The sequence below is a fragment of the Thalia democratica genome, chromosome 5 (genome assembly GCF_965202585.1).
Source record: "Thalia democratica chromosome 5, ktThaDemo2.hap1.1, whole genome shotgun sequence".
In the NCBI taxonomy this organism is placed as follows: Eukaryota; Metazoa; Chordata; class Thaliacea; order Salpida; family Salpidae; genus Thalia; species Thalia democratica.
In genome coordinates, this window is record NC_139169.1 from 78,913,881 (window position 1) to 78,927,840 (window position 13,960).

Consider the following 13,960-nt stretch of genomic DNA (forward strand, 5'->3'; position numbering starts at 1 on the left):
ATTTCATATTTAACCTTTTACGATTAACTTTTTCATATATTGATAAACTACGAAAGTAAACAACTTTAAAAAAATTTTAATGCCAATATTTCAGTGTTGTTTTTCAAGAAATGCTCATTTAATGAATAAAATTTTACAACGTAGTCTTTATAAGGTAATTAGTCAAAAAAGGACTACTTTAAAATGTTAAAGATTAGATATCTGACCCTGGTCAAACTTTTAATATACAAAACTTGATAACAACTTAATGTTAAAATATAAAGCGTTTTTATTTTGTTTGATTAATTTTAATTCTGCGACATAAATTCTTAATTAAAGTAATTTATAATCTAATGTTGATCTGATTGGAAATAGCAAAAGTCGAACTATATACCATAAACTTTTTATCAAATTTAAACAATTAAACAATTGCATGATATACAGCAGAAATTAAATTAAAGGGCAAAAGTAGTAAAAATATTTATACTTTTTTGTAAACATTATATTTCGTTCTCTTCAAGTTTTGAACGAGGACTTATACAATTTTTACTGGTGTATTACAAAACTTAGATTTACTCAGTTTTTAATTTATAACAATTGAAACTTATATACAGGGTTGCCAAAGGTTTTTAGAAAAAACGTCTAGGTTTTCTGAATTTTTTCCAAGCTTTTGTCTAAATTTTAGTATAAAATGAAAACTGTTATAAATAGTATAAGAAAACTAAAAAGATAATGTAAAGCGACTCTAAATGTGTTTACAAATTAAAAAAGATTTAATGATACAAATATTTTCCTAATCTTTTAAATGTAGATTTCATATCTCATTAAATTTTCTTAATTTAAGTTTAGTTATTTTCAAAAATTTTAAAATATCAGATTTTTAATTAATTTTTGTTTAGAATTCTAGATTTTTTCAAAACCCAGGTTTTGTGACAATCCTGTTCATAATTAAAAATAATAAAAAAACCTAAAAAAATATACTTTAATTAATTTCAAGCTTTTGAGCATAAAATCGAGCCAACCTTTTTTTTATTAATGCGTAAATACTTTAATTTAAAAGTTAAAATTAGTTTTTTACTTCATTAAACTACCACTTTTTCCTAATCTTTTAAATGTAGATTTCATATCTCATTAAATTTTCTTAACTTAAGTTTAGTTATTTTCAAAAATTTTAAAATATCAGATTTTTAATTAATTTTTGTTTAGAATTCTATATTTTTTCAAAACCCAGGTTTTGTGACAATCCTGTTCATAATTAAAAATAATAAAAAAACCTAAAAAAATATACTTTAATTAATTTCAAGCTTTTGAGCATAAAATCGAGCCAACCTTTTTTTTATTAATGCGTAAATACTTTAATTTAAAAGTTAAAATTAGTTTTTTACTTCATTAAACTACCACTTGTTAGGTAAATAACTTAACTCGCAGAATTTAAAGAATTAGTATTTGTTAAACTTGTCAAAAGTCAAAATGATAGGTACAAATATGAACTTGATTATTTTACTTAGACAGACACTTTTAAAATTTTGGCAAATTATATTTATTTGATAACAAACTCAAATTTTTATTTAATAAAAACAGCAAACGCATTTACAAGTTTAGAATAACTTATAAAAAAAACTAAACAAGTTGTAGTGAAATTTTAAAAACTCCTAAAAGTGTTTAATAATTCTTTGAAAAGCTTACTAAAAAAAAATTATTTATACAAAAAAAATTCAATTTATAACTGCATAAATCATAAAATTAAATAAATATTTTTTAGTAAATAAAGATATTAGTAGTACTTATAAAATTGCGTTTAGACATAAATATCAAATATTAAACGGCAGTAAAAAAACAAATTTAGTTTGGAAACTTTGGCGATTATACTAAAAATCATATACAAACTATTGGATTTAGAATTTTTTAAAAGTGTTTAACACTGCTTCTGCGCCGATAACGAAGCTAAATTTGACATGCTCGGTTTTGTTGCGATCCGATTCGGCTCTCTGACACCACCGACGTGGCCGCAACCAGGTTCGCAACACCGACAAAGGGTCGACCGTTTTTACTTCGCAGCGGCTCATTCTGAATTGCTCGCCTTTGCGCCAACTTGTGGCGTTCGCACTATTGAAGATTTCCGCCGATTCGAACATAGATCAACTAACCCACGTTCAACTCCTCTTCGGCATTAAAGTTCTCGTTTAAATATTTGCCACCAAGATCTGCGCCAAACAGCCGCTCCGCTCAAAGCTCCAGCACACAACAGCAACTACTTGCGCGACTTATCGCGCTGTTCGCCGTTTTTTAAATTGTTTAAACTTTGTAACTTTTAATATGTTTTGCACTGGGTGTTTTTTAACTTACTTATGTTTTAAATATTTGATATTTATGTCCAAAAGCATTTTTCTAACTCAAAAACAAATAAAACATAAAAATTTCTAAAAAGCTAAGCACCTTTTAACATGCGACTATAAAAGAGTCTAAAAACAAAACATAAGCTCAACGAAATCTAATTGCATGAATTCATATGTTTTTTTAATTTATTTGGTTGTACAAAACCTTTACCACAAATACTACATTTGTGAGGGTAATTTTTTGTGTGAACTGAAATTTCATGTTTTTTTAAATAACTACTTGTTGTAAAAGATTGTTCGCAAAAACTACATTTGTGAGGTTTCTCACCAGTATGTGTGCGAATGTGAGTTTTAAGACTTGATTTGTGTGAAAACTTCTCACCACACACTGGGCAGACATGAGATTTTTGTTTTTCGTGAACATTTTTTATGTGATTGTTTAAGTGACATTTTCGATTAAATTCCTTGCTACAAAGTTCGCACTTAAACTTTTGTTTTTCATGAACTGATTTAATATGACGTTCTAAAACATGTTTATGACCAAAAAATTTCCCACACAAATGGCATTCATGACTTTTTATTTTATTATGAGTTAATTTATGACGCTTAAAATGATCACTTTTATTAGTCGAATATTCACACAATTCGCATGCAAATTTCTTTTTCTCTCCAATGTATGATTCGTGTTTCATTTTTATGTGAGTTTGTAAAACTTCAGCTGATGCGAACAGAGAATCACAAAACTTACATTCGTGTACATCAGCTATTAATATTTTTAGTTTAATTGAAAACTGTAAAAAGCAAGCTAAAGTAATACTGAAAAATAATTATAAAAAGAAATTGATAAATGTACTTCTATAAACTTAAAAACAGTTACTTATTTCTTTAAAATGTTCAAATAAAGAAGAAATTTTTTTTAATTCATTATAATTCCACAAACACAATCCTATGTACTTACTACAAAGTTATTTAAATTTCGTTGATAATGATTGATTAAATCAAACATTGAAGTAAATTGTAAAGCAAGTATAAAAACTTACGAATTGCAAAAAATCATTCATATTTGTTTTACAAATAAATTTATGAATATAAAAGACTTTGAAATACTTAGGTTAAAAAAAGCACTTTTTATAATAACACGTGATTAATCACTATAATAATACAAACTATAATAAATTGGAAGTAAAAATTATGAACCGATACATTACAAAAATAATTAAATTAAGTATATACTCATTCTATCAAAATATACTTTAAAAAAGATTTAAAAAAGAGTTAATAAAATTCACATTTAGACAGTAAGCTTTTTTTTTGATCAATTACAATAAGATAAAAGAAAAATTTTATTTTATTTGATAAGTTTATACCGAAATTAGCTAATAGCAATCATGTAACATGAAAAATTAACAGTTAAACTAACGCATAGCTAGAACTTCAGGATTGGCGAGCAACTTGACCTGGCTGAGGTATTTGACTTTAGTTGGGAGAATCGAAATGCCTAAATCCTTGCCATACTCTGTTCCATACCAGGTCAAGAGCTCATCTTTTTTGTGAATATTTCTGAAGGCTTTGTAGTATATCTGCTGCTTGTACTGGAACGCAATGAGGTTTTGCTCTTCTTCGTATCTGTGTGAGTAAACAGAAAACTTACATTTTTGGTAAACTTTGTTTATTTATTTTTATTATTAATTGATTATAGTGAAAAAAAGCCTATCAACTTGCTTTTAAAATCATTACACATATACAAAAATCATAGAACAAAAACAAATTAACTAGAAGTATTTAACTTTTAAAACTTTAATCATTCAAATATAAAAAAACTAAAATTAAACAATCTTAATGTAAATTAGCTAATCATTTAAAAATTATTTAGAAAATATATGAAATGAAAAAAATACTGTATAGAGAACAGTATATAGCTCAATACTAGTAGGTAACAACAAAATTAGCTTTTGCTAGGAAGAAGTGAATAGTGTGACTATAAATTTTTTTAGATTTTAAATTAAGAATTCTGTTGACAGAAAAGGTAAAACTAAAAGAGCCTCAATAGTAAATAAACTAAATCGACAAAACTAAACGAAGAGCATTAACTAAAATTCGCTTACACTCACTAAAAAAAAGTTAAGAAAAAAATAATTTTATTTGTTCATAGAAAAAGTACTTTTTATTCAACAGTTATATTCATTAACAAGTATGTGATTCGAAACTTAAGCGGAGAGCTGCATTAAACAAAAGTGTAATATATTTAATTCTTAAACATTTAAACTTGTTGAATAGCATTGGTAGTTTTATTTAATTAATTATTAGCAAGTTTGAATGAATGAGTAAAACTAACAAAAAAAAGTCAATAAGAAATTTTATAAAACTTTTTATTCAAACTTTTAGTTTATAATTTGATATATTATTTAGTACAAGCAAATTAAACATGCTATGTCCAATAAATTAAAACTCAGATTTAATGAAAACAAGTTAATTTTAAACTTTTGAAAGTTATTCTACTGAATAGAAATAAATACTGCTTTGTCTTTTACTAATGTAAAATTGTATTACTTAAAGATATGAAATTATGATAACTTGTATTTATTATACTTATACTTTAAAATATAAAAGTTTTTGTATTGTGATGATGATAAGCAAAATTTAAGCTAACAAAAATTTGTTAAGATAAATAATATTATAGGAAGGTTTTTGAACGTATTTATATACCATTTGCAACTTAATATCAATAGATTATTCATTTTGTTTTTTATATTTTATTACACAAAGCTTTTCAAAACCAATGATTACAATAATACAATTAAAATGGTTTTGAAAAGCTTAGTGTAATAAAATATAAAAAACAAAATGAATAGTACATTGATATTAAGTTGCAAATGTTAAGAAAAAGTTATTGAAAAAAAATCTTAAATCTATTTTTGTTTTCTATATTCTTAGTACTTTAGCCCAAGTTCAAAGGTGAAGAAATAAAATTCGATTGATTAGCATATATACAAGATAGTAAAACTTAAGTTAAGTGTTAATCATAATGTTACCAACATAACTTTTTTTAACTATTATTACTTGTTTAGACAAAATTTTAGTTGAATTTCAAATGTTATCCTTAAAAAGATGGCTCATGAAGTTTTAAATGATTACCAACAAATAGGTTTTGAACATACAAAAAATATTTACCGAGCACAGTTCACGAATCTCATCCAATTAGAACGAGAAGATTTTTTGGCATCCACATAATGATCGAGTTCACCATCCTTCGTTATCTGTTAGTAGAAAATAAATGATAAACTATATTACATAATTGAAAAAGAACAGCCAATAAGCAAAGTATCAATTTACCTCCCAAGCATACCCTCCAACCCTTAGCTTATCAGCTTTTGCTAAATCTCTAGGATTTACAACAATACCTTCATAAGGTCCAAAAACGGTGTTCTTTGGAATCGACTCAACAGCAAACACACCGTTGCCCGCGTCTTTGATTGAGCTTTTGTAGACATCGACTTGAAGGGGGCAAGTCCTCACTGCTCTGTGCTTCACTCCCTAAAGTTTTGTTACATTAAACATTAATAAACACTATCAGTCTAATAAATTTTGACAGTTTGTTATAATTACTAAATTTATTGTTTTAAGGTGTTTTTATGAGTTAAATTTAATTAAAAATGTTCAATGTGTAAAATTTGAGGTGAATAGGTCGGTTTTAAGAATAACTTGGGTTGGGGTTGAAAAGTAGTAATTATATATAAAAGGCTTTTAAAATAAAAAGGCTAATAAATCTTAAGTAACAGGTTGTTTGTCATTCACCAACAAACATTAACTCTATAAAGATTAAAATAGTTGTAAATAACACCTCTAAAATTATTAAATTTTAATTAAAGATTTAGTTGTCAATTTAAAAATGTTAAGTATCAAGAAACTGGGTCTAATTTAGTTAATTTATTGTAAATAAACTTTTTAACTTTTATCAACTAATTATTACTTAATAAACTACAACTAGTAACAAATGTAGAACTTAATTCATTTGTTATCAGTGCTACTAACAACTTCAATATATATAATAAAAACAAAACAAAGAAAACATTTAGTAACAACAAAAAATCTAACAATGAGTAATTAAAAACTTAAACTACTTAGGACATAAGTTTACCTTAATTTAACATAAAACCTGTATATCAATTTAAAGTAAACAAAATTTGCTTTATATGAAACAAAACATTTTAGATAACTTGTAAAACTTAATTTTAATAACTAAGGTCAATTTCTATTAGCTTAGCCTTATAACACATTCTGTTTATGATATAAATTATACTTTATATACATAAACATGACTAAACTAACCATAGGGACTTCCACGTCTTTCACAAATGTGAGCTTTGGGTGAATGGTGCATTTAGAAAAGTTTGATGACTCACATTCATAACAGACTGTTTTAAATAATTTTGCTGTAAAACTTACTTTGTAACACACTTACTTATTATAAAAAATATTTAAAACTAACAAACAAAGTCATCAGAATAAACATCTGCATAGTTAACTCTTTCAACTTTTCTTTCTGATCGTCTCAATTCAACATCTTTCTTTTCCTGTTAAAATTTTAAATACAACTTATGGCAATCCTTGATTGCTGATAATTAAAAAAAATATGCTAAAATAAACAAAACCTTCTTGGCATTTTTCTTTGCTTTTTGTTTTTTCTCAAAACCTAAAAACATGATACAATTGATTATTTTGTCAAAACTGCAGTAAATAACAAAATTTATTAAATATAATAATTTTTTATTACTCATAGTTTTAAAGTTCACCTTTTATATCTTCTGGCTTAACTGGGTCACCGTTTTCATCAACGAGCAAGTTCTAAAATTTTGGGATTAATTATTTTAAAGGATAAGAAAAATATAATAATTCTAAAAACTATTTAAAATAGAAAAAACTAATTTATGTTTACCAGTTAAAAGAAATGACTAACTTCTTGTACCCAAGCCTTCCTATTTGTTATCTGAGCAGGAGCTAAGAAAATAATTCAGTGTAATTAACTTTAAAACCATTTTTATTTTCAAATACTATGAACTCAACTTTAAAAAAAAGTACACATTTATTAGTAAAGTAGGTAATACCTAGTAGGTATATTTATAATAATGATAAAACTGATATTTTTATTTAAATTTTACAGTAGCAAACTTACTGAATGCTTTTGGGCCCTCCTTCTTGGGCCTTTGCTGGTTTGGCTTCCAATCAAAATCTTGCTTGTCTTCAACTTTCACTTTTGCTTTGAACCTTCTCCTATTAATGCCTAACTGTGCTCTCAGAGATTTTTGGTCAGGCATGGGAAGTCCTAAATTATTTATCTTATTTATATGAAATACAAACATAGAAAATCAAAGAGATAGTATTGTGTTTGTAACACAATTTATTTTTAAATTAAGTTTACTGCAGCTTAAAATAGGTGTAGGCAAAACTCTTTAGTTGCCAGATGTGGCAGAATTTTGAACAAAACCAAATATGTTACAAATTAATATCATTTAATTTCATTGTACTTCAAATATTCTATTATTTTATTTTCAAAACAATGTTTCACTCAAAAAAAGATTTCATCAACTAATAATAAAATTTGGGATTCATATGAAAGACATTAGACTTAACTTAAATAAAAACAATCAATAATTTTTTTTTTTGCTATATTGTTTGATAAATTTTTTAAATGTTAAAATGTTCAAAAAAAGTATTACTAATTTTTTTTTGTTAACCACTAATTATAACAATAAAAAAATCAAATTAGCATCACAATTTAGGTTATTAATTAACAATTAAATTTGTATAATACTTGTAATTATAATAATTATTTTTGTTTAGTACAACTTTACTTAGTTAAAAATTCATTTAAGGATAACATAAATTTTAATAAGAATTGTATGCTGCCCACTGGTGGCTTAGGACCTAAATTTATTTGCAAGTATATATTTTAAGGTTGTTTTAACTTACAAAAGTACTTGAAAATTATAGTATTGTTTTTCTTAAAAACATTAACCTATTTTACAACATTACTTAACATGTTCAATATAAAAGCATAAAACATAAAAATACTATCTATAATTTTTTGACTAACCAATGCTATACTTCAACGTCATTGACTTGTTGATATTGTCAATCCGTTTTTTCTCGTACTCACTTTTCTTCTCCATCTGGCTTGGTGTTATCATCCTTTGAACTCTGACACTAAACTTGCATTCTTTTCTCATTTCTTCCAAATCATTCTGCTCTAGTTTTGCTGCTCTCTCTATCAACAGATCAATCTGTTCTTTTGAAAACTTGCTGGAATGAGCTGCCATTTTGCTTAACAAAATTACTACTTTAAGCTGTATTTTAAGTACTAATTTAGTTTTATTTTCATAAATGAAGACAAAATACTACAAATGAATTATGTTAACTTGTAAAGTCAATTAATTTTTTTTATCTCTTTATGTAACAAAATGTATATTTTGTTGTTTTTAAATGACCCCCAGGGGGCGTAAGACGATTGTTTATCAAATCAACACACAATAAAACTTTAGCATTATTTGTTATTTCGCTCAGTTAAGCCATAAGACCGTGCGAGAGGCACACTAATTGATTTTAAGAACTGTTTTATTATTTTATAAGATATTGATGTTTATTTGCATTATTGTATTATATTGTGCTTAGTTTAGCCATTGTTGTGCATGGAGCACGACTTATATTAAGACTCTGTATTATTTGTAGTAATTTTAGTAAGACCTATTTTGTGTTTAAGATTGTGTCATTCAGACACTTTAAGAACATTATTAAAACATTTTAATTTGTAGCATTTTGTGTTTATTTGTTGTGCTTATATTCGCAGTTTTAATCTACTGATAAATTGGCTGCTTTATCAATTCTACTTTCTAATTTTTACATTAATATCACGTTTTCAATAAAATCACTTCATTAAAGAAAATATATATATTAAGTTTATTACATACTTATTAATTACTAAGTTAAACCTAATGAGTAAGGTAAATTCAGTAAAAACCTCAAGAGCTAAATGCGCTAAGAGTTTAGCACAAAAAAGGGGACTTCCCCAAAATAAAGGTAGTTTGTACTCCAGGCCACGGAGGACTACATTTAAATCAACAGACAACAAACATAAGATTTACTAAAAACTGTCTGCATTTATATGAGTAAAACTATGAGGTTTTGTCTTTAATTAATCCACTTTTTGAAGAAAAATATTCAGTCTGAGGTACATTAAACTAGGCTGAGCTTGAAACAAATACCAAGGTCTGGCTATAGGGAGTCCAAAATTATTTTTTAATAAATGCAACATTATTTCTTATATTTACAACAAAAGTGTTAACTACAAGTCAGTTTTTATAGAATTTAAAAATTTTTATTAGTTTTTGAGGTATAGATTTTTTAGCAAAAAATTTCCCAAAAACTAATTAGATGTATGGACCACAATTTTTTCATTGTCAATTTTCTTGAAAATTTAGAAATTTACTAAAGATTAATTTTCTCCTTTATTTATTGAGCTAAAGACCTCAAATTCTAAGGAAACATTTTTTTATATAGTTTAAAGGACTTTTAATGATCCAATTTTTAAATATATGAAACTAAGATTTAAGATTAAAAAAAAACATAAAAAATAGGTAATTTTCTTTTAATAATTAAAACAAACCCTGCATTAATTTATTTAAATATTAGTACTTTCTATGAAAATTTCAAGTAGAATGGTTTAAAATGAATTGATTGTTGAGATGATTGATTGTTAGTAAAATAGTCTATTTTTTGTCTTCCAAAAGGATCCTATTGAGAACTCCAACTTAGATCGTTTATATTTCAAAAGCTACATTGAATTTTTTCAAGTGGTTAAAAATGTCAGATAGCTCAAATAAAACTTGACAAAATAAGATCAACTTGTAAAACTCAATGAAGGTCCCTCCTTTGCCCTTAAGTAGTTTAGCCAAAAGCGCAAAAAAATTACTGTTTTTGAAATTTATAATAAAAATCAATAAAAAACGATATACAATAAATTCTTATTTATAACAAACTAATTGATTTTATTTTCATAAAAACCTTAAATTTAAAAAATATTCTGAGCCTTAGCTTTGCAAAAACCTTTAAACAAGCATCTACCTGATTTTTTTAAATAATCTGAAAAAACTAAAACTAGCCAGACTTGGCTAGATTTAGCTTGGCTTTTTAGTAAGTCTAAGGGTGATAATTCTGTATTCCTTATAGTTCAAATTAAAAATTAGCTAAATAATTAAATTAACTTACAACCCTTAGGTTTAAATGAGACTTAATTTTCAAAAATCCTTTGATTTTTATAACAACGTTTTGTCTAAAGAACAAAAATTAAAATGATAACTAAAGGGCAATTAAAATCTAAAATAGGCAAAAGGGGCACTTTTTGAGTGTTGAGCTTAGTATTATTTTTAAAGGCTCGTTTTTCAACAGTTCACCCTAAGAAAAACAAGAGTTTCCCAAAGGTTTTGGTTATCAAGGGGGGACAACTAGTAAAAAGGCAATAATGAAGTTTGCTATCAATAACTATTTAGTCTAAGGGGGTTATTACTAAAATGTGCTTGGAAAACCCTAATTTTTTTTTAAGGTAGAAAAACATCAGAAAATACTCACTCTCCCCTCTGCAACAATTAACGTTTTCTAAAGGTCAAGCAAGTAAGTTTGAGCTCATCACTAATATTCCCCCTATCTTTAAATTTACTAAGAAAAAAAATTACCATTTAACTAAAAACAAAACTAAAAATGTCTATGTAATAAAAAAAAAATTTAGCTAACTGAAATAAAAACTAATCCTAACCATTTATTGAAAAAACCTCTGGTGACAAATCATTTAGCAAACTCTCAAGGTTAAATTCTCAACATTAAAAACCACAAAGTGTGGGAAAATCATGAAGCTCAAATCCCCAAGTAAGTATTTGCGCTACAACAAAAAACACACCAACAATCCAATCATGTGATCACTGCCACCAGTGTGAACTCACAATCAGCTGTTGTAAACTTAAATAAACCAATATCTTATTTTAAGTATTTAGTTATAAAAAATAAAAACTAAGTAGAATAAAGAAATACTGTAAGTAGAAAAAAAAGATACTATTTCTATTGAAAAAAAAAACATATATATACATATATATCAACAATAAATAATAAGAGTTTTGAAAAATTTGTTAGTATTAACTTTGTACAAGACTCAAAAAAATAAATAAATAAATAATAAACAAATAAAATAAGTGAAAAAATAAAAAATATATAAAATAAATACTAAATAAATAATAAAAATAGTAATAAAAATAAATTTAAAAAAAAAAACAATAAAACTTTTAAAATAAATAATTAAAAAATAAATAAAAATTTTGTATTAAATTTATACTTTTACCTCTAATTTCTAATAAAAAATATAAATAAAATCAATTATCTTAAATCTAAACAATAACAAAATTAAATTAAGTAAAACAACTTAGCAATAAACAAAATATATTACAATAATTTATAACAATCACTCTTTCATTACCAGGACATTCATAAAAATAAAGATCCACACATCACAATCTGATGCCCAAATAACATAAATCAAATTTCAACTCAAACAAAACATACATGTAGAAGCACTCTAGATCTACTCCATGTAGACTAATAGTCATATAGATTATAATTATTATACATCAGGTAGGCAGTTATAATAGTATTATTAGTTAGATAAGTATTTTAAGTGGACATTTGAACACCAAAGAGTAACAAAGCTCATACATAAGCTTAACTCAACAAAATATTTTGCTTTCAAACTTTTCCACAATGTTTGCTGGAATCATGGAATATGCCTCTGGGCTTTTCATTATAACAAACTTTGAATGTTGGTGCCAAATTTAAAAAGTTTGTAAAGTTGAAGACCAGATGTTTCAAATGAAAAATTTTAATATTGATACAAATGGGCGAATTTTAGAGAATACAAAGTCAAGATAACAAAAGAACTAGACAGTATGGTGTAAATCTAGCGATTTTAAATACTACAATTTTATGTACTTTGATCACAAAGTACATAGTATTGAGATATTAATGTTAAAAAAGTGTACTTAACGGTTTTTCTATAAAATAGAAGTCAGAACAAATTTCCAAAACGAATTAAAAGTAATTTATTCTGGCAACTATTATGATAGTTAAAATTGTTCTACAAAGCTAAAACTTTAAAAAAATATTTAAGTTTTTATGACCTTTGTATTCTTTATTTATATCTTATCGAATTTTCTGCCTCTATTTTATTCCACTTAACAAAATTAAAAGCTTTATACTCTTACCCTAATTATATTAAACAGTTTAAGTGTTAGTAAAAATATACTTAATTATAAAGTAAAACAAATAATTAAACTTCTTTACTGTTAATTCTTAACATATATCTGAAAAATAAACTATTAGTTATAACGTATTTTATTTCTATTTTTTAGTTTTGAAATGTTTGAAATATACTTATTTTTAAAGTAGTAAATCAATGTTCAGTGAAGATACAAAAACAACTTTCTTCATTGAGCAAGTTTAGAGTTTATTGTTAACTTCTATTAAAAGTTTTACTTAAAACACAAATTCAAAAAGTTTGATAAAATTTTTTCTTTATTATTGACAAACTTAGCTTGTGTTAAACAGTTTTGTTGCTTTTTTTAACTTTAAACAGTTAGTACTTTATTAGTTCTAAAACTTACTAAAATATTTCTACAAAAGCTTAAAAACTCTTATTTGTTAAAAAATATGTTTTATGTGGCGAACACATGATTTTAACCCATTAATAACAATCTATTGTTGTTTATATTTTGGTAAATATTGTTTTTTAGTTAGAGTTTAAGATACCTGCAAATTTTAAGCAGATCATTTCAGTATGTATTCATAATATATTTATTTAAATTTTAGTTAATTCTTAAACAGTTTATACAAAAGAGACACTAAATGCAGTAAACCAGATATATTCCACGCTATTATCGTCAATAGATACTTGGCAACCCTGGACAAGACTTTAAAGCATATCCAAGTGGTGTGCGACTCGATAAGCGAAAGATTTTTTCGTGCACCAAGTCTTTGTACCAAAAATTTCGATTGCTTATTTTTGTTGTTTAATAAACAATAATTAATAAAATATAAATTTGAACTTATACGGTAATAATAGTAATTATCATATACTAATATTAATTATATAGAAAGTTAATTACACAAAACTAATCAAAATACTAATTATTAGAGCTGATTAGATACAAACATATAAACACCAAAAAAAATATTAAGTAAATGAAGCAACACTATAGTTAAATTCCTTTTGCCTTAAAAAAAATTAAATCACTTTATGCACAAAAACTTTTCTTTGAAAATTGATTGACTGTATTTTTTGTGTAAAACTCTTAACCATTGTTTTGATAAAAAACCTTCACTTAACCAATTATAGTATTTTAGTTAGGTGCCCTTTCTCTAAAACAAGAAAAATTAAATGCTGCTTAGTAAAATATTAGAAATCTGTAATTTTCGTTGCGCGAAAAGGCTGTAACTTTGACTGAGTAAGAAATATATTTATTCTTATTATAATTTTATTAAGAAGAAACTTAGAAGAATTTAGGAGAAATAATTTTAGTAATATAAAATGGCCAACAGATATTTACGTAAAT